The following is a 22,809-nucleotide window of genomic DNA, read 5'->3' on the forward strand; positions in this document are numbered from 1 at the left end:
TTATTTCTTATAAGCAAGTGTTTAACAAGCATTGTATGAATACTCTGTTACATGTGAATGATTGCCAGATTTTAGCACGTCTATTGTTGGTTGTGATGTAAATGTGGATTCTGAAGTAAATCCACACTTGCAGAAAACAACAACACTACCACACTCTCTGGCACTGTTATGTATTTGTTTGTGCTTGCCATTAATCTACACCTCCCTAAACACATAGTATGCACGCACATGACATCATTTTCAAAGGCTCTTGTTTTCAGGTGTTTACATGAACAAAACAATAGTGGTGATTTCAGACTCAAAATGCATAAAAAGTTGATGTAAATGGACCCTTACAGTGGAAGTTAAAGGGATATTAGTAGATACTATTAGCAAGCATTTGATTGGTAAGAATATCTGATGACAAGTGTGCAGTGATTTCAAGGATTTTTTGGGTGGAAGTGAGTAACTCTATTTTGAACACTAATATTCCAAATGTCAGTTTTGTCTTTATTTGAGATCATCTTAAGAAAAACATATTGATAAAATACTGAAACCAATCAAAAAAGTTTGGATTTCAGGATGACCTTTACCCTTCCTCTAGCCAAGAGGGAATCAGTGTCTGCAGCCATCAGATTAGGCTTCCCCTGCACACACAGCAGTTGTTACATTACACGTATCACAGGTTCATATGATCATCTAATCCTTTTGAGTGTTACAGTGAGGTTTGCTGACCGTAATGAAGCATGACATTCAGCTCAGCTTTAAATTCCCCCCTCTGGCTATTTGATAAACTAGAGCCCATTTAAACAACAACAACAACACTATTTTGGGGGTGCAAAACGCCATTGAAAACAGGTTTTAGTTGCTAAAAATTAAAGTTTCATTATCTAAACTTTAAAAAATTATAATTGTCATGCACATGCATACGATACAGGGCTGGACTGGGGCAAAAAAATCGGCCCTGGCATTTTGGGCCAGAGCGGCCCACTAAATTCAATCAAAATGCTATCTATCTATGCAAGTCTAATATTTTTATCAACTCATATTCTATAAAACAAAAAAGCCATATATAGGAAATAAATAAATAAATAAATAAATAAATAAATAAATACAAACTTTAATCTCTTTAATTAAATTTAATTTCTGTATACTGTACATAAACATATTTGTTGAGTTCTGAAAAATACACTATTCATTCATTTATTTTTCTTCGCACAAGTCCCTTATTTATCAGGGGTTGCCGCAGTGGAATGAACTGCCAACTATTCCAGCATGTTTTATGCAGCAGATGCCTTTCCAGCCACAACCCAATATTGGAAATCACCCATACACACTCATTCACACACACTCATCCACTACAGCCAATTTAGCTTATTCAATACACTATTCACTCAGCCTATATTCAATAATAAACATAACACAAACTGCCTGCTAATGCATGGGTATATCTTCAAAGGGAACAGTGTTACATTTTAACTTCTTTCACCTCATCCTGCTTGCTGTTTCACTGTCTAAACAATAAAAACATAATATAAGTCAAATTTGTTTCATTTTGATATTATGATTAACAGACACCAAACAGCCTCGTGTAGCTGCATATTTATATGAGCATCATCTTCACTCTGCATATTTATAACAAAACTTAAATATAACTGTCTCCTTTCATTTCCATTGAAAAGAATAAACTTTACCCTGTCTCTTTTGCAGAATATCAGTTTTAATAACCAATAATGGCCATTATAACAGTATACGTACATTAAATTTAAACGATAAAGGTAAGCAATCAGTCAATGTGCAGAATCAGTGTATGTGGTTACATAAATTAATATATTAGCTTATCTTTGCACTCAGCCAAAACAGTTAACTGAGAACAAGTGATTCAAAAAACATAAGAATTGTTAGATAGAGACAACAAGATGGCTGCAGCTCCTGGCAGAGTGTGTGTGTGGTCATGTGATTTATGTTTTTAGCCATGTACTAGAATGAACAGAGAACTTTTCAGAACCGCTAAATGAAACGCCGGTGTATTTCCCGCGATTTCTCTGCGCCTCCCTTGCATTTCTTCTCTCTGACTCTTGACTATTTTGACAAATACACACAGACGACGCACGCTCACACAGAGTCCAAAATAGAAGTTTGTCATTGGGCAAGCCCAATGTAAATACTGAAAAGAGCCAATGGGCTGCAGAGTGTCACATGGGGCAGCCCAGTCTGTTTGTCCGGGAAAAAAGCATCTACTTTCAGAGAGTCACAGAGATCACAGCAGCGTCAATTAATACGGCAGAAAAAAACGATAGGCTGCTAAGCCGTTTATGGGTCGATCAGATCATAAAACGATGATCAGCCCGGCCCAAAAAGTACGTCGGCCCACCGGGAAAGTGCCCGGTCAGCCAGATGGCCAGTCCGCCCCTGATATGATATATATTAAGATTTTACAATGCTATCTGTATGTGACACTTTTTCAAATTTTTAAGCACATGCCAAGTAAAATAACCTGAATATACAGTCATCCAAAATATAAATCTACTAGAAAATAACAAACCAAGTGGAAACAGATTATGGTACACAATACCCATATACCGTATACAGTGCTCAGCATATATATGTACACCCCTCACAAATCCCAGCAAAAATTGGTCCAACTACAACGTCATCTCCCCGTCCAAAAGGGGTCACGGCAGGACAGCACAAATGGAGCACGCATAGTCCGAAATCAACATCTTATCCCAAGCCAAATTTAGTCGCGGCTGGATGGCACACATTTACAACATGTCATAAAATGCAGTAATAAACGCTTATATACATTTATACATGTTTATATTTAAATGGGGTTGCATGTATTTACAGTTTTATGTAAGTGTAGTTCAATATACCGTCGTTATAAGGTCCTCAAGTGACGTCCTTTATACATGCATTTATTGTCCATCATAACCCTCGCTGAAACTATGAAATTTGCAAAAGTACACTTACATCTGGGTACATACAGCAGGAAATAATATATATGCATGCCTCAAGAGGATTTTAAGAGGTTGTGGACAGACTTTAGGTGTCTCAAGACCCATTAAAAACAAAGATAAAAAAAAGATATATCTTTATGAAATACAGAAAACCCTTTTATTTACATCTTGTCAAATTAAAAATTACATTCATAAAGTGCCTTAAGTGATTGTATATAATGCAATTTCATTTTTTCTAATAACATTTTTTCATCAAACTCTAACATATCTCGAGATAGGAGTAACGTTATCTCACGAGATACTATCTCGAGCGTATCATTAAAATTCATATTTTTAATAGGAATTTAAATTTTTTTAAGGCTATACAATATTATATTTGTGCATATACATTAGATTGGTCAGTGCTGATGCCAAATCTAGAGCTTATTTAAAAAAAACAAAAGGTTACGATAACGGTTCAAAAACAATAACAACCAAATTTTTGTTATAGAAAAATTTTAAATACAAATTTAAAAAAGCGGAAAAATCAAGAGAAGTAATTTTTTTTTTAGATTTAGTTGAAATTTTGTAGGTTGTAATTAGTTTGCAATATTTAGCTTGAATTTAATTTCATTACCTTTCAATTACTAAATATGTTTGGTGACTAAAATATTATTTTAATAAATATATCTGCTTAATAAATTTGTTTTGTTTTAATTCACCAACACATTACTTATATCCACTAAAAAATTGAGAAACATATTCATTTTCAAAATGGTGTGTAGTCATTTATGCTGAGCACTGAACAGTATGTATGTACTTATTTATTAATGTACATATGTATATGCATAGGTGGATGTAATTAAATCCCATAAAAACATTATTTTAGAGCAACTGCATAGTTACAAATCCAAATAAATAGGCCCGGAGCATAATATTTATTTATATATTCAGAGTTGTAATTAGCCTACAGTATATGTGTGCATTTGAATTTACTAAACAGCTTTACATAACTGATTTTCATTTCCTACAGTATATATTTAATGAAATACATTTGTATTATTCATTATAATAAATTTACAGACGGCCATAATGTGATTCATTTCAAAATTCTGCATGTTTCAAACAGCCAAAAAGGGCTAGGAAAAAAAAGTGAATTAGATCTGAAGTTGTAAATTATGAAACAAGACCAAGCTCTGCATCTGAAGCCCAGTGTTATTCCACACATTTTCTCTTATAAACCCAGTGCAAGCACAAACAGGCATGGGCTATTCTGAAGCACGGCTTCTCATCATCAAAAGACAGAAAAGAAAGATGAGAAATTATGCATGACAAAGAGAATGAAACGCCCTGTCTTAATTCATCAGCAGTCATTAAATCATGCCTCGGGGCTACAAAGTCATATTCATATTCGCACCAATCGAATATTTATTGCTTTGCACTGAGGTGCAAATATTGATCTATCGGCTGTTGGGCGCCCTTCTCCCTCTCTCTCTATATGTTTAATATTTCACAGGGTTGTGAACAGGAGCAGATTTATCCATGACCGTGGTATTTATAATGGGCCAGGTTCATTTTCAAGGCATAATATAGTCGATGGAAAGAAGAACGAAGCTACCAATCACATGCTCGAGACAACAGCACACACACACACACACACACACACACACACACACACACACACACACACACACACACACACACACACACACACACACACACACAAAATAAAATGAGGCAGAGAGTGTACAAAGGACTAGAAAAGTGATGTATTATTTGTACTCAAGCGGCTAAACTCTGATTGGTCAATCCTGCCTTCCAGGGGTTTGATTTTTTCCCCAAAGGAAGTTCTGTGTATGTATTTTTCTGAGCAACTGAAAGTGCCATTGCTTCCATGTTTTAATTTTGTGTCATTTTTCAATGGGAAATTAAATCAAAGAAGACTTTAGAACTGTAAAACATATTATTTATAATAATATACATATATAATATTTTACGTATACATATTTTTTTTATTTTGTAAATTTTTTTTTATGATCACACTTTACAATAGTGTTTAATCATTTCATTTTAATGTAGTGTTTACTAAAATTAACTTATAAAACAATACTTTTACAACAATTATTAGCTTAACGTTTACTAATGCATAAGTCATGCTTGTTAATACTGGTTAATAAATGAACGGAGTTAACGAACTAACAACATTTTCATTAACTAGCATTAAAAAAGCTGATTAAATATTGTAATAAAGTGATTTTTATTGTAATAATGTTTTGTTGACATTATATACAATCTTATTAAAAAATGTTACTTTTACATTTACAATATAGTCCATGGAGCTCTATTATTTTGGGAGTTTTCACCACTGAAATTAAGAGTAATTGAAACAATATAAAATATGTCAACTCTGAAAAATGCTGGCTTATTTCAATTCTGGGTGTAACACAGACTAAACCAACTGCTAGGTTACTTTTTTAATTAAATGAATATGATGGCAACACGATGATGCACTGGGCAGCACAATTGCCACACAGCAAGAAGGTCACTGGTTCGAGCCTCGGCTGGGTCAGTTGGCATTTCTGCATGAGGTTTGCATGTTTTCCCTGTTTTCGCTTCGGTTTCTTCCGGGTTCACAGAAATGTGCTAAATTGGCCGTATGTGTGTAATTTAGTGTGTAAGGGTGTTTACCAGTGTTGGGTTGCAGCTGGAAGGGCATCTGCTACATAAAACATATGCTGGATAAATTGGCGGTTTATTCCACTGTGGCGACCCCAGATTAATAAAAGGACTAAGCCGAAAAGAAAATTAATGAATGAATAAATGAATATGACCGAATTTAATCCAATGTTTGGGTTCGACCACATTTTTAAAATACTAGGTTATTTCAACCCAATTCTAATTGTAATACGGACTAATCCAACTGCTGAATTAAGTTTTTATTAAATAAATAGCACCAAATTTAACCTAATATTTGGGTTAGTCCATATTTTAAAAATCCTGAGTTATTTCAGTCCAATTCTGGGTTTATTACAGACTAAACCAACTGTTGGGTTATTTTTTTTTATTAAATAAACATGAACAAATTTAACCCAATGTTTGGTTTAGTCCACATTTTAGAAATGCTAGGTTATTTCAACCCAGTTCTAAGTGTAATACGGACTAATCCAACTGATGGGTTCATTTTTTTAATTAAATGAATAGCACCAAATTTAACCCGATGTTTGGGTTAGTCTATATTTTAAAAAATCCTGTGTTATTTCAACCCAATTCTGGGTGTAATACAGACTAAACCAACTCGAGGTTCCTTCTTTCATTCATTTTCTTTTCGGCTTAGTCCCTTTATTAATCTGGGATCGCCACAGCGGAATGAACAGCAATCTTATCCAGCACATGTTTTAAATTCACCTATAAGAAACAGCACAATGAATGCTTTCAGTGACTGTAAAAGAAATGTTTTTGAAAAGAAATGCTCTGAGTGTTAATATTCTTTTTTATCTGAAGTCACATTATCTGTAGTTCATAAAACAAAATTAAACACAATTTGTGCTCAAAACACATTACAAATCTAGAGAACCAGAACTTTGATGCAGTTGTTTCAATTTTTTCAACCTTTTCTATTTTTTAAATTCTTTTTTATCTCTATTTTATTTTATTTTATTTTATTTTATTTTATTTTATTTTTTAGAAAATTGGGTATAAAATCTCAGTTTTTACGAAGATAAAACAAGAATCATTCTGCATAATTTAAAGTAGAAAGACTATTATTTTCTTGTAAAATGTACTAAAAAAACATGAGCAGTGCCACATCTACATTGTTGTATTTAGTAATCACATCTTTTCTATACCTGCCTGCAACTTCCTGTTATTCCTGTTCCTCTTTAATGAGAGAAGCGAACCCCACTAACAAGCACTTCCGCATCAGTCTTATTAGATGTTGTTGCTGTTGTTGCTGATGAAACATTACCAATGTAAAATAAAAGCTGAAGGTGATTGAAGCAGAGCCCCTGAGGTGGACAAAACACTCACATAAAATGGTTTGGACATCTCTCTGCGGTTGAACAGTAAGATCTGTGACACAACAGATGGGAAAATAAACACTAGAAATCTTGTTTACAAGGCAATCTGAAGACGATGTTTACTTTTACTGTCAAATTTCACATTTGGTTGTAGCCAGAGATGATGATGTTAAACTGCATTAATCCACTACATATCCTTCTCCTGACACTTTAATCGAGTAACACAGAAGAAGCTGGAATTAATGTTTTGACAATACTTCTGGTGCGCTTCACCATCTCTGTAATTTTTCACTTTCTTTTATTCTGTCTTACGTATCATTTTAATGAGAATGCAGAAGTCATCTGGACTATGAATTGCACACAACCTTTTCAATTATCCAGTGCTTCAAACGCTGCACGCTCATGGTTGTAAAGTGCTCTTTTATTGCTAGACAAGATTTACTGCCAAAGTTTATTGTTTAATGAGTTTGTTTTATAAATTAAAACTATAATAGTTGCATAATGTGCAGCTGACTTGTTTTGATCGTGTCTCATGCGAGCCAAAAAAATCTATCACATTTCAGATGTTTTTAATGTCATTAAAGGTCTTTTTAATATGTAGATGCAAAAAGAAAGTTATTTTGTTACAATAGTCTAAAATCTGAAAGTCTTAAATATCACCCACAGACCAATTTATGAAAAAAATACAGATTATCACATATATTTTATAGTCCATTTTGCTGCATATGTTGAGCTTAGAGCCATAAGGAGACAGAGTATTATAATCAACAGCGATATAACCCAATCCTGTCTCCATACAAACAACCAATCCTGTCCTGCACCTACAAAATACTCAAGACATGCAACACGTATAGATTTGAATGAAGAAAAGTGTAACACCACGCCAACTCGAAGCCAATCATTGATCGTTATACACGGACGTTTCTCCGGGGGAGAAGCTCGGACAAGACTTGTGCTTTTACAACAGTTTTGTGGTCAACAAACACACTGGAACCTCAGCGAATATTTGCTTCACATAGATAAGAAATATTTCCACATAAAGCTTGAAATCTGTGCTTTTAAATGTTTTGTAAACTGTATGAAAGGAAAGTAAGGTACAGTCTGTTCTGTCAAAAGTCACATGACATAACAGCAATTACTCAAATGCCCACAAACTTATAAACAAAGAGTCACTTTCGTTTTTTAAGGAGATTTGCCATCAAGACCAAGTTGTAAATTTCTTCAGAAGAGTAGCGTGATCTGACAAGGCACTATCCAGAAGATGATATTGGGCCCTATCATACACCCGGCGCAATGTGGCGCAAAGCGCGGCGCAATAGTCTTTTACTAGTTTCAGCTTGGCGGAAGAGTCGTTTTGAGGCGTTGCGCTATGCTCTTTAAATAGCAAATGCATCAGCGCTCATATGTGCGCCCATAGGCGTTCTGGTCTAAAAAGGAAGGCGTTCTGAGGCGCACTGCTGGCGCGTTGCTATTTTGAGAATTAAAACAGATTTTTCATTAGACCAAAACAAACCCGGTCTAAACTCCGACGCAGAGTTGCGCCTCGCTTACACACTGCTTAATACGCACAAGAGAGCAATAGGCAAATATCTTTACATATTAAAAAAATTAAATATTAAGGATTTATATAGTATAATTTATATGATATAATAAGAAAAGATATAGGATATAAATGTAAAGGATTAAAATATTACAAAACATTATTTTCTAGCCTACATAAATATGAAAAATCCACTGCTTTTATGTCTTCTTCATCTCGGGAGGCTTTTTCAGTTCATTCATTACAATTTGCTTTTGTTTAATGTTATTATTATTAGCAGTATTATTTATTATATCCATATTTATGTTTGTTTTATTAAAAACAAGCTTAGATTTGCCCACCTGTCAGGTTTTAGACCATAAGGGGCACAGCATGTGTTTTAGGATATAACTCAGGTTTTTGAACACACTTCGTTATTGTTGTTCATTTATTCGTTTTGATGGAAATTACAACTGAATTTAGAAATATTTTTGAAACGAATATTTGCGCTTAACAAACGCAATTAATTATTTATAGACTAACTGATGTCTGTGCGTAAAGGTTTCCCTATCCAAGAGCGAAAGTGAAAGTAGATCCATTATCTCTCATTCTCACGCAGTAGATGCTCTGTTTAACAGTTTTCTGTAAAAAAAAACTGTTAATTGTTAACTATTTGCTAGTGAAATGCTCAGTTTTTCCACTTAGACTTACTTTACGTCCTGTAAATAGCGAATGCGCTTATGGCGTGGCGCAGCTGGCTCTTAAAGGGAATGGGAGATGATACTCTAATTGGTTTATTCTCAAAACACACCTATAACTCATTAAGAAAATAAACTCATCCCTTATAGACCATGCACCACGGCGCAAAGCGGATTTTCCCGTCCTTGAATTACCAAAAATGCGTTCTGACATGCCCTGAAAGCGTTTGCGCCCTGCGTTTTGCGCTCTGCGCATGGACCGTCAAAATAAAGCCCATTGTGTAGAACGGCCATAAATGAGGTTGGAGTCGTGATCTCGTTCCTTTCGAGTGCATGCTTTAGCTCGGGCAACCTGAAAATATGCAGATTTTCAGTTAGACAGATAGACAGTTGTTTTTGTATTTTATTGGTGATTCCAAATATGTAATGTAATCGTAAGCTTGGCAAACAGTTTTGGAGAATTTGATCTTTTTGATTCAGACAGAATGTCTGACCATACTACCTGAAAGGTGTTTTAAAGATGGCCGCTGAGTGAAATAACTTGCCTTTTAAGGGACTTTGCTTTAGTATAGGATTTGATCACAGCGGGCACTCAAACCCAGTCCATAGTACAGTTACTAACACCACAGTACAGTTATTGTGAACCCGGTTCTCAGCTGTGTTATTCAGACAAACACACACCGCCACCTCCCCCCGAGTCTCCTAGAATTTTGGAGACAAATGTTGGCATGTATGTACATAAAGTTAAAACATACATTATACTATTTCTAAAATCTTTATACTTTTCAAAAGAGTAAAACCAGCCTTCTTCAGCTTTAACCTTGCTGTAAGTGATCATTTATGCGAACTGTTGAGAGGCTCCTCAAGCCGCCATTGCTGTTGAAAATTTTTTTTCAAAAGAGTCAATGAAGTTGTCACAATTCTCTCTCTCTATGGCTGGTTGAGCTCAGTTAAATATAAACCTTAATATAAATAACTGTATTTTAAAATTTAACATCCCTAATCCTACCAATTCTTAAACCAAGTACTACCTTACTAACTATTAATAAGCAGTTAATTCGTAGTTTATTTAGTTAAATAAAAAAGTGTGACCAAATTCAGCATTGTACATATGTTTTAAACCCTGTTTTCCAGCATATGTTGCGCTCAGTTATAAATATAAGATAAATAACACAAAATATAAATATAAACAACTACATTTATGATTGTAAGAAGGCCTCTAAGATTGCTAGTGCTAATATTTGTCTAATATTTTTTTCAAGAAGATAAGAACACAATCTCACGTCAATTCGTACTTTTTTGATTTAGTGGGTAATTCGTATGAATTTGTATGATCTAATTTGTACAATTTATGTATGATTTGCTCATCCCCAATGACGGTTGGGGTTTAGGAGTTAGGTGCCACGCCTCCTTTTTAAAATCAAACAATTTCGTATGACTCAACTCGTACGAATTTGTACGAATTAGCCACTAAACTGGCAAAACGTAAAATACTTACGTTTTCTCGTGAGATCAGGATGGCCCTTCACATTGTCAGCTTTGTGGCATAGGAACAAATTAAATTTGATCAAATACGTTGCAGTTTATTCCCATAAACATCAGAAGGAGTCAGATAAAGATGACAATGTGACATGCTAAGTGCTCATTAGCATAAAATCTAGCAGACTGCTGTTTGCTCTGTATGGCTTCACATAGACTGCTTATTAATGACTTCTTTTTCTCCGCAAGCTTGCCTGTGGCTTTTCTCCCTCGCAGACTTTATTCATTTAACAAACTACATTTAAACCTTCCTGAATTTCAGATGAAAAGCTTTTCTTTATCAACAGAACTCCAAAAGCTAGCTAACCCGCTGTGTATCCGACTGATGGCTTGTACTTTGCACTTTTCACATGGCTTGGAGGCCATGAATAGGCATCAAGCAACTCTTTTTTTCAGAAATGTTATTTCAGGTAATGACAAGATTATATAAATATTCACTTCTGAATAGGCAACTAGACTGGGGAGTCCCAGACCCAACATGATGAAAGCTGCATTAATCTGCATGACAGCTTGCAAAAACAGCAAAATGGACAAGCGCTGTTCATGAACTTTTTTTATTTATTTATTTTTCAAATTATGTGTTCATTTAACTTTATGCATTTGACAGGCACTTTTATCTAAGGTAGCTTACAGTGCATTTCACCAGAATGCATTCATATATTCTGCGGAAATGAGAACCAAGAAACACAAAGTCTCGAGTTCAATTCCCAGGGAAAATGTATACCGGAAGTTTCTTTGAATAAAAGTGGCACCGGGTCTTGATTCTTTCATGTCACCGAACCAGTCCTGCAGTGCTGATAAATGCTTTAAATAAATCATAACTGACATTAAACTGGTAGGAAGCCTCTATTCAGGATTTGAGGGAACGAGTGATGGAGGGAGTCTTTGAAAACTAAAACAGTTTTCTGATACTACACTATTGTAATGCGTTTACAATGGGCTTGATGAAAAGCATGCTCTCTTCAAAGTCATCAATTATTCAAAAAGGTAAGGCCATTGAAGAATACAAACACTGTCCGTTAATTAGGAGATACTTTGTGATTCACGAATGTTTTACTTTTTTAAGCTTTAGAATTATTTTATGGGACCTCTAACAATTTGTGATGCTTAATTTTATCTCTACAGTTTCATAAAATTACGTTTACAGACAATGTTTTAGCAAACTGAAATAAAATATAAGACATATACTGCATAAAGAGAAATGAATCTGTAAAAGTACTGTCAGCTCATTATTCAGTTTTGGATTGTATTTTACATTATCAACCAGGGGTGAGTTTCCCCAAACAGTGACATAACTCACGGCTGAACTATCATAGTCGGATGCATCGTTTGTAAAAAGAATGATGTAGTGACAAGTGATTTGCAAAACCGTAGTTGCTCTGTCGCAGATCCATCGTTTGAACCTTGTTAGTTATAAAATAAAACGTCCATAATGACACTTTAAACGAGGTGTAGTAACTACTTCTTTGGAGAAAAAAAGCCATGATTTTCGTGCAAACCATATTGTTTTACAAACAAACGTACACATTAAAAAAAAAAAAAATCAATATTAGTTTAGGTAAAAATATGCACTTGTTTTCCATATTAATTGAAATACATGTAAATGACAAGTATAGGATTTATATATGTTTCCTTTACAAAAATGATGAAGTATATTCTATTTAAAATTACTAAGCTAACACATATTCTAATCTCATATATAAATCATATAAATTATTAATTGTTGTAGGCCACATTTACAGTTGGCTATTTATTAAGAAATAAAAAAAAATCCTACTTATAATAATAATAATAATAATAATAATAGTAATATAAAGATATTATTTATTTATTGTTATTATTAAGTGTACTTTTACAATTTGACACATTCAAACCACTGCAGAAATGTTCGAACCAACAGGCCCATGTCATGCCTTTGGAGACGTAACCCAAATTTCGCTCTTAACACCTATAGCTTTCGTCATGAGTCACGGCTGTGTTTAAAATGGCATAAATATTTTCAAAGTGCACTGCGAAGGGAACGCAATTGTCAATATGAAGATTATTAAAACTGAACTGTAAAAATACTTTGAAAGCAAATGACACCTAAGAGTGATGACTTTAATGTTTTTTTTTATAATTCCAAGTTTAAATGTCCTAGGAGGGATAACAGGGAACAAAACAAACAACCAAAACCTATGCCTCCAACTACAGCACTAGAGGTGTGGTTGCAAGCGTGCGTTTGTAATGCAAGTTGCGAATGTTTGTTGGAATGACAGAAAAGCCAAATCAACTTGATAAGTTTTTGGAAATGCACCCCTAATCTATCAGTTAAAACTGTTAATAAAAGTAATTTAAACTGTAAACATAAATTAAATGCACTATAGAGATAAAAAATAAATTAATAACTAAATCATTGAAATTGTAAATTAACAATATTTTACAGTATTGGAACATCAGTGTTCCAAAAGCAACTTTGAACATGTGATTATATTTAGTAACTACTGATCACATTTAATAATGTAACAGTCTCAAACATTAAAGCACATTTCATTTTCTAATACCACATATTCATTTGTATTACTTTATTATAATAATATAGTATTTTATAGCAGTATAGGGTTTATGTCATTAAGTAATTAAGATATAAAGCATACATTTGATGAATTGTAGCTACTCAAGAACAAGTTACTTCAGTGTTTCTGAATACTTTCGGACAAGGGAACTTACATCAGACAAGCAAGAAGAGATCTCAGCTCTGGAAAGGCTTTGGGTAAATAGGCTCTCGCTACAGGGCAAAAGAACCACGGGGGCCTTGATGAATAAAATAACAAAATCTCCAGTAGCAACTTCCCATAAATTATAAAATGTATCTTGGTAGACTGTGGTGTGTTTGTGTGAATTTGTATCTTGTGTTGGTTAGTGAATCAAATACTCTGAGTAAGGTCATGACAGCCAGAACTCTCCAGCTCTCCAGATGAATTCAACTGAGTTTGTACAAGTGAACGGTTTATGTGTTTATGCATGAAGTAACCCCATTATCTAAACAGCTTCAAAGCATGCAAAGGATTCCAGTTATTAAGCATGTGTGATATCTGTATATAACTATTTTAAACCGTGGCCTAATGGTTAGAGAGCTGGACTTGGGATCCAAAGGACTCCGATTACAGTCCTGGCACCAGCAAGAATTGGTGGGGAGAGTGAATAAATATCTACATCAATACCACAGCTAAGATGATTCCCTAGAGCAAGGCACCGAAGCCCCAACTGCACCCTGGCAGCCCACTAAGCTGAGTGTATGTTCACGAGTGTAAGTCGTTTTGGATAAAAAGTGTCTGCTAAATGCATAAATGTAAATGTATTTTCCGTTTTGTCAGTTTAGTGGCTAATTCGTACAAATTCATACAAGCAAGGTCGTAGATTAGCTCTTGACATTGGTTGTGACCTTTGAATCTCCACATCTACTGTCCTTTTTTATATTTAGCTGTTTATTCTACGGTCTTTTTTCAGACCCTATTATTCACATACTATATCAGATTGCTATAACATTAGACTGTACGTCAGAGGGATAAAAACATTAGCATTAACATTACCATTATTTTGAAAGACTCATTCAGTAACGAGCTTGAGTTTAAGTGACTTAACTTTTCTTTGAAAAAAGTTCCTTATGTCCACTTTTTTTTTTTTTTGCTGCCACCATTCTTACTTGGGTGTCACCCACCTCAAACACCTTATTCTTAAACATTAAAGCTCCAGCAGTTTTGGCACTGCTTGCGTCTCACATGACGGCAGAAAAAGGCACAGCCAATCACAATGTTCATATTATGCTCATGTAATGTTAATACATTTGGGGGTGATAAGACTCAAGCAGAGAACATGATTTAACTCTTTCTGCATGTCTAGGCTAATACTGACAATGTATTTTTTTATTATGAAATTAATAGAATATTAGTGGGGACGCATGCCCTCGGTCCATGCTTATTCTACACCGCTGCATACAAGTTCATTCATTCATTCATTTTCTTGTCGGCTTAGTCCCTTTATTAATCCGATGTCACCACAGCGGAATGAACTGCCAACTTATCCAGCAAGTTTTTAAGCAGCGGATGCCCTTCCAGCCGCAACCCATCTCTGGGAAACATCCACACACACATTCACACACACACACTTATACACTATGGACAATTTGGCCTACCCAATTCACCTGTACCGCATGTCTTTGGACTGTGGGGGAAACCGGAGCACCCGGAGGAAAGGGGGTAAATAATAACTTGTCTAAAGTGCAATTTATTAAACCATTATATGCTGTATTTTCAGTTGTATAATATAAAACCAGTGTGTGATATATTTCAAGAATAGAAGTAGAATATACTGACAAGCTTTGATAACTAGAGGGTTGTAGGAAGATGAATGATGGTGATGGATTATGACATCTTAGCATCTGGTTAAGCTAAATGCGAAGGCAGGGAGAACATGCAAACTCCACACAGAAACGCCAACCGAGCCGAGGTTCGAATCAGCAACCCAGCGACCTTCTTGCTGTGAGGCGACAGCACTACCTACTGCGCCACTGCCTCGCCCTGCATAAAAGTTCAGTCATACAAAAATGTATGAATTTTAAAAGGAGGCATGGCACCAAACCGCACCACTAAACGCAACTAGGAGATTCAAAATCATACTACATTGTATGAATTAGATTGTACAAATTTATACAAATTATCCACTAAATTAAGTTATGAATTGCCATGAGACATCATTGCAAATAAACAAATGTTTTATGTGAAGTTTATTTATAAACTAATTTCGAGAGGATCACGTGCTTATGATTGATTGCAGCCCGTCCCGCATTATTCAATTTATGATTCACCAGTCAGACGATTCCTAAGCCACTATAAATACCTTAAGCTCCATATGACAGTCATCTTTATTTTGAAGAATATTCCCTTCCACCCCTACTCCTCCTCCTTTCCTAGATGGGTGGTACGGTGGCCCAGTGGTTAGCACTGTTGCCTCACAGCAAGAACGTCATTGATTCTAGTCCTTACCAAGCCAGCTGACGTTTCTGTGCGGAGTTTAGTAACTTAAGTTACTTGACTAATCCAAATCAGCACCGTAGGCATGCTTCTAGTAAGTAGTTATATCTTAAGAGCAATCACTGTCTGTTCATTAGCTACTACAGCAGGGGAGTTCTCGAGATCTACCTGAGCTCAAACTCCCCTCTCGCCTTGCAAACGCGAGGGAGCCCCAAGCTCGAGGATCTCATGAGCTCAATGCTCTCTCCCTATACAACATGCCAAACTAGCTTTATAATCAATCATCAGCTAAGTGTGAACTCTTGAAATTTTATCCAAGAAATATTAGGTGATTTTTTTGTGGTTTTAAAGACAACAATACAATATTTAACACATCAAAATGCAGTATCCAAAAACAAAGAATGCTTTTAGTGTCTGCTAAAGAAAGAAATCCAAAAAGAAATAACTTTTTAACTAATTTAAATTACATTTTAAATAAAGCATCTGTGTGAATTCCAGCCAGAAAAGAGATGTGAGAATTCTGGAAATAAAATAGAAGATTCTGGGGAAAATAGAAATTCCAGTAAACTGTACATGGGATATATTTTTAAATGAAATTAAGTATTTAGCAGACTTCTTTAAATACAAAGCAAAAATTTACCTTATGATGTAAAAATATAGTCACAATCATCATAAATAAGAATTATTTACAGTGCAATCTTTAATCTGAGATTTTACCATTCAGTCGCTTTGAGAAGAAAATTAGCAAAACCAGAATTGCTCTGCATAATCTAAACACACACTAGAAAAAAGGTTTATGGTCATGATTTGCAAATGACTCACCTTGGGCACATGGTCACTCAGAATACACCAGATTCATTAACATTAGAAAAGGGTTGAAAATTCTAATTCATGCGTTTATTCATGTGTTGTCAGTTTGGCAGTTCTTGTTTGTTTAAATATGAAATAGTCCTCACAGTTACTTGGAAACGTGACATGGAATGGGCTGTTTTGAGAATCACCCCCTTCCCTACAGAATTTAAATATGGAATAGTTTCCTACACTAATATAGTAAACTTGAATGAAAAAAAAAAAGAAAAATCCAGACAGTAAGACAAAAACATAGTAAGTAGTAATAAAAACATTTATCCACATATAAATCCTTCCATATCAATTGGAGCTATGTTCTGCATCTTTGGAAATGTTATGTCTAAAGTGCAAGTTACTAAACCATTATATGCTGTATTTTCAGTTGTATAATATCAAACCAGTGTGTGATATAATTCAAGAATAGAAGTAGAATATATTGACAGGCTTTGAGGGTTGTAGGAAGATGAATGATGGTGATGGATTATGACATCTTAGCATCTGGTTAAGCTAAATGAAGCAGCAGGAGAGCTGAAGCCGATACAACCTCCACATACTAAAAACCCTGCTATTCCCTTCTGCTGTATCTAGAGTAGCATTGAGATGCAATGAGTGATGTACCAAAAAAAAAAAAAAAACTATGAAAAGAAAACTGCATAAAACCGTGTCTGTTGTCAAGACTTTGATGAAGGTGTTTTAGAATTTAAATTCTAAACATTGAGCTTTAAAGTATACATGCTGGAGAAAGATACTCACAAAAGCAAATGCTTAATGAATAAATATGCTTAATAATAATCGCCTGCTTTCATAAAGGTTAATGATTCCCCATTACTGTTCGTTAAGCCAAATGTAATGTGTGTGCGAAGCCTTCCGCACGTACTGATCTCACAGCCATAAAAAGGAAATCTCAGGCACTCTGCCAAGAAAATAGTAGTTTTATTTGTACGTCTGCTACGGACCTGCACTATGAACCCTGCTGAGTGCAGATTTTTTGATATGTTCAGGTGCTGCCAGACACCTGTCACTGTTGTGCAGTGACCTATGGAGTTTGTGTTTTCATTCGCGCTACATTTGGGCTTTTTATAGTTGCAACACATGCTCATGAAAAAATATGTGGATGTGGCAGCATTTTTTTGCAAAGAAATAATATCAACCCAGGCTCACAAGAAATATGTGACTCTCACTACATTTCTGCAAACTGAAGAGCAAAACAATGTACCTGTTAACTGCAGATTCAGAAGAAATTAACACAAGAAGCAGGAAAACATGGACAACCTTTCATTATTTCTCTGCAAATTATGATTAGAGGGTATAACTAATGAATTAATTATAAATTGCTCGCAGATACAAGTCTTGTGAAAACCAACTTGACAAAAGAGCTCAAAACTACGCAAAAACAATTTGTTTTTATATCACAGTTACTTTTGCAAACAGTGTAGGTTGGGTTTAGGCTTGGTTTGTTAACATTTTAGAGCAATTCATTGTCAAACATAAAATAGAACAAATAACACTGCAAAATGTTGCCACCATCACATTTACCATATTTTTGAGAAAACGGAAGTTCTACAAGCTAATTAGCACTAAAATAGGTCACTTTAAAATGTATTACAAGCATTTTGCATCAATAGGCATGTTATTTAATGACACTGTGCTGTTTATCTGTATCTGCAATAGACAAAACAATGTTTTTGGTTTATAGTTCCTCGTGTGGACTTGAAAAGTTCAACAAAACATTCCCAGAACAACATGTTTCAGGTTTTGCAGAATAGGCAGAGAAACATATTTTCAATTTACCCTGCCATACCCTGTTTACACAGTTTTGGGGTTAATTGTCAAACTATGATTTGTGAGGCTCACATCCACAATGTTGTACCAGGTGAGCTACCGATCATGTTTACTACATTAAAAAAGCTACCAACTTTGAAATGTGTTAGTTTACAAATCATGCACTTTGATGGAACTGTTTTAAAGAGATAACAGACACTGTAGATGCTACCATGAAATAAAAATTGGCATGAAATAAGATAAATATTGTTGGTATTTTATGGATAATGCTGATTTCATCTGAGGACTGCAGGACATTTCATGCATAGGCTTTGTTTCTAGCTAGATATGTTGTGACTAATGTGGATGTTTCAAGACAAATGCTTGTTTTCAATGATTTATCCAACTTAGTTGTTTCTATTGCAATAGCGAGTGCATTGGCATTCAGTTATATGCTTTGCATCTGGTATTTGCAAAGGCTAAGAATTTGGTCTTATTAAATTTTCTTTCTCTTAAATATATTAAAATGCTTGCCCTTAATTCACCTTATAGTGAATTAATTCAGCCATAGTGTCCAATTCTATTTTTTCCTTTGTCTAGATAACTTGATGTTGAATCAATCCTAAACCCTGCATGGTGTCTTTTTCATTTTTAATCAAGCTTTGAGGGTATGTAAAATGAGAAAGTACAAATATATTGATTGTAATTTTTGTAATACATTCTTAACCCAAATAGTTGAGTTCACTAGAAAATAGCATGGAAAAGTAATGAAAGATTTAATGAAGTTAAGTTTTACATAAGGTGAAACTAAACAGTCCTGGTTGAATTAATAAATAACTACATATAACATTGCCTTTCACCTTGTAGATTAAAGCATCTATTTGAGTGTAAGTAGGCTCTAACTTAAACTGAATGAAGTTTTCACATCAAACCTTTTTTGTACTGATTTGTTTTTTTTTATCATGCCATGGGTTAGACTAAGTATGAGTGTCTCATTCATAAAAGATGAACATGACTCTAACATGATTATAATTACTTTCAATCAAAACGTTTATTAATTCAACTGACCATGCTACATTCAGCTGTGGAATATAGACCAATATTTAAATAATAATAATAATAATAATAATAATAATACAACAACTACTACTACTACTACTATTACTACTACTATTATTATTATTATTATTATTATTATTATTATTATTATTATTAAGATTTAAATACAGTTTTAACCTAGAACTTCTGCAGATTACAGATTACACTGCTTTATAAATGATGTTTTGTGGTGGTCTCACAAACCATCAAATCTTGTTTAAATTCCTGCCTACAGTACGGCGATATAAAAATACAGAGGGCCACATTTGGAGTTGAATGTTAATTTTAGAAAAAGCCACATGTTGTTGGAAAGTTGGCGTGTCCAGCTGTCATTGACGGATGCACATGTTTGACCTCTCACAATGCCCTCCAAACAGTGGCATTACTCTCTGATATTTCTGGCAGGGTTCAGGACAGTTTTCTCTGTAATTACCTGCCATGTGCTTACAGGTATACAGGTAACTGACAGCAAATAGAAAGAGCAAACACAGATTAGGAATAGTATACCAAGTACCTGTCATTATCGTCACCAGAGCTTTTTTCTTTCCACAGGTCAAACCAAACCGCATTTCTTGTCAACTATTGAACCCCAGATGAACTGTTCTGACAGCTGCTCTCATCTGTCCAGAATAGGCTTTCCTGGTTTCACAAGTTGGCAAGTACAGATCTCAAATAGATCTGCTTAGACAGCAACTTGCTGAAACAGCTGGCACTCAAACCACATCTGATTACCACTGCTCTGGTACTGCTACTGTTTACAAGCGAGGTTCTGATCTCCAGAACTTTTACACCTGCTCCCATTAGCACACACATGTAATTGTCACAAAGCTGTCATGATGCTGCGCAATGCATGTACAGGTAGCAGTGAGTATGTCAGCAGTGCAGTCGCTGGACATTTGCAATTTGTTGATGAATAAATCTCAAATGAAAATACCCAGTAATCTAATATTATTCATTCATTCATTCATTTTCCTTTCGGCTTAGTCCCTTTATTAATCTGGGGCGCCTTAGCGGAATGAACTGCCAACTTATCCAGCACATGTTTTATGCAGAGGATGCCCTTCCAGCTGCAACCCATCACTGGGAAACGTCCACACACTCTTTCACAAACATACACTATGGACGATTTAGCAAACCCAATTCACCTATACCACATATCTTTGAACTTGTGGAGGAAACCGGAGCACCTGGAGGAAACCCACATGAACACGGGGAGAACATGCAAACTCCACACAGAAACGCCTACTGACCCAGCCGAGGCTTGAACCAGCAACCTTCTTGCTGTGAGGCGAACGACGTGTTACCCACTGCGCCACCGTGCTGCCCATAACTGAAACATTCATTCATTCATTTTTGGCTTAGCCCCTTTATTAATCTGGGGTTGCCACAGCGGAATGAACTGCCAACTTATCTAGCATACATATGTTTTATGCAGCGGATGCCCTTCCAGTTGCAACCCATCTCAGGGAAACATCCATACACACTCATACACTACGGACAATTTAGCCAACCCAATTCACCTGTACCGCATATCTTTAGACTGTGGAGGAAACCGGAGCACCTAAAGGAAACTCAAGCGAACGCACGGAGAACATGCAAACTGACCCAGCCGAGGCTCGAACCAGCGACCTTCTTGCTTGCAGCCCTACCTACTGCGCTACTGCACCAACCATAACTGAAACATAAACAACCTAATTTATTTGTGACAAGGAATCTGCAACTGTAATAAATTCCCAGAATTTCACAACGTTTCTGTGATTTTACGTATTCTGAATTCTATGGTAAAATTAAGGCAGACATCATAATTACAGCAAATTACCATAACTTTTGCACGTTAGTTATAGGAATTCAAACACTTAATATTTTATTCAACATAGAAATTAATACACATTAACTAGTGCAGCTCTTCAGGCATTTTTATGATATTTAGAAGTATATACAGAATTATTGTATTGATATGAAGTACCTCACAGTAATTTACTGTGGATATACATACGGTACCTTACTCCGAAAATATTAGCCATTTACTGTAAATTTAAGATCAAATATCTTACAGTGTAGGGCAAGATTAAAATGAACCGATGCATTTGAGGAACCATCCTACATTGCATTAACAAGAAAGACATATGTGTTAAATGTGTAATGTGTTAAAACTGAGCTTCAAACCCCTTATGTATTTACAATAAGGTAGTTCATTTTAGAAATTTTTTTGTGTCTCATATAGCAGGTTCATATAACAAGCAACTGGACAGATCTGAATTCAGTCATTTTCTCCGAGCACTAACAACCTTGACACAATTTTGGCAAGGTACTTCCAATGTCATCTACTGTTATTAAAATTTGAACCACCTACTGCAAATATTATATCCTTTAATTCTCACAGAAACACAGTTTTCATTACATGTTTATTAATCTGCTTTTCTCCTGGGAACTGTTGGCTGCTCCCCACAAGGCAGCTGGTATCAGGTTCTCCTATTCTACTGGGGAACATTTGCGAGCGCACACACACATGTAAACACCCACTGAACAGTGAGCACATATTGATCCTAATAGTTCATAAGTGGATATAAATGGCACTGTGCAAGTGGGTTTAGCATAATTAGCATAGAGGTAGATACCCCACTCTGTGTTGAGCATGAGTGAATGAAGAGATGTGAATTGCAGATCAGAGTGATTACATCCACACATGGCCATGTTGACATTTGCACGCCAGCAACAAATAATTACATTCCCGACATGGGAGAAAAACAGATTTCAGTGCACAACTGAATAATTACAAATTTTTGCACCGTATCGTATCATGTGTGTGTGTGTGTGTGTGTGTGTGACTGACATAAACTTATTGGTCATTATTAGTTTTCTGTGAGTGTTTTTTCATACTATAACGGCCTTCATACATTTGCATAAAGCTTCAGTCAGCAGCTGTTTTCCAGTGTTTCTACCGATCACTAGATGGAGGACGGGCCATATAATTAGCTCTCCCTATTATTTTTGCATAATCTGTGATGTGTTATTCATTGTATAAATAAACATGAGCGCGTAGCCGCATCTGAAATCATGTACATCCATACTATATCACATGTAAAAACAGAAAAGCAGCATGATAATGATGACATTACGAATGTAGTGCAATTACATTTAAACTACTGTGCACATGCTTGTACTATATAACATCTTCTATTTAGAGGGCACAAAGTAACTATTTATTGATGCCCATACCCCTCTGAGAAAAAAAAGCTGACAACTTGAACTACTCTCACACGCTTCTAGCTATGCAAGCTCTACTTCACACACAGGTGTATTCATGAAAATGTGTCAGATCTTAACAATTGTCCTTGTCGAGAAATCAAGTGCATAGAATCTAGCCTGGAAAGTTAAAGGAAGAGCAATTACTTCTAC

The 22,809-nt window shown here is 35.2% G+C and overlaps 1 protein-coding gene across 12 annotated transcripts in view; it reads right to left on the minus strand.

Moving 5' to 3' along the window:
• The window catches only part of kcnh3 (potassium voltage-gated channel, subfamily H (eag-related), member 3), a 202,250-nt gene that overhangs the window by 76,325 nt on the left and 103,116 nt on the right, over window positions 1–22,809 (minus strand). The window lies entirely within an intron of this gene.

This window comes from Danio rerio, chromosome 9, assembly GCF_052040795.2.
Source record: "Danio rerio strain M-AB ecotype USA chromosome 9, GRCz13ab, whole genome shotgun sequence".
Taxonomy (NCBI): domain Eukaryota; kingdom Metazoa; phylum Chordata; class Actinopteri; order Cypriniformes; family Danionidae; genus Danio; species Danio rerio.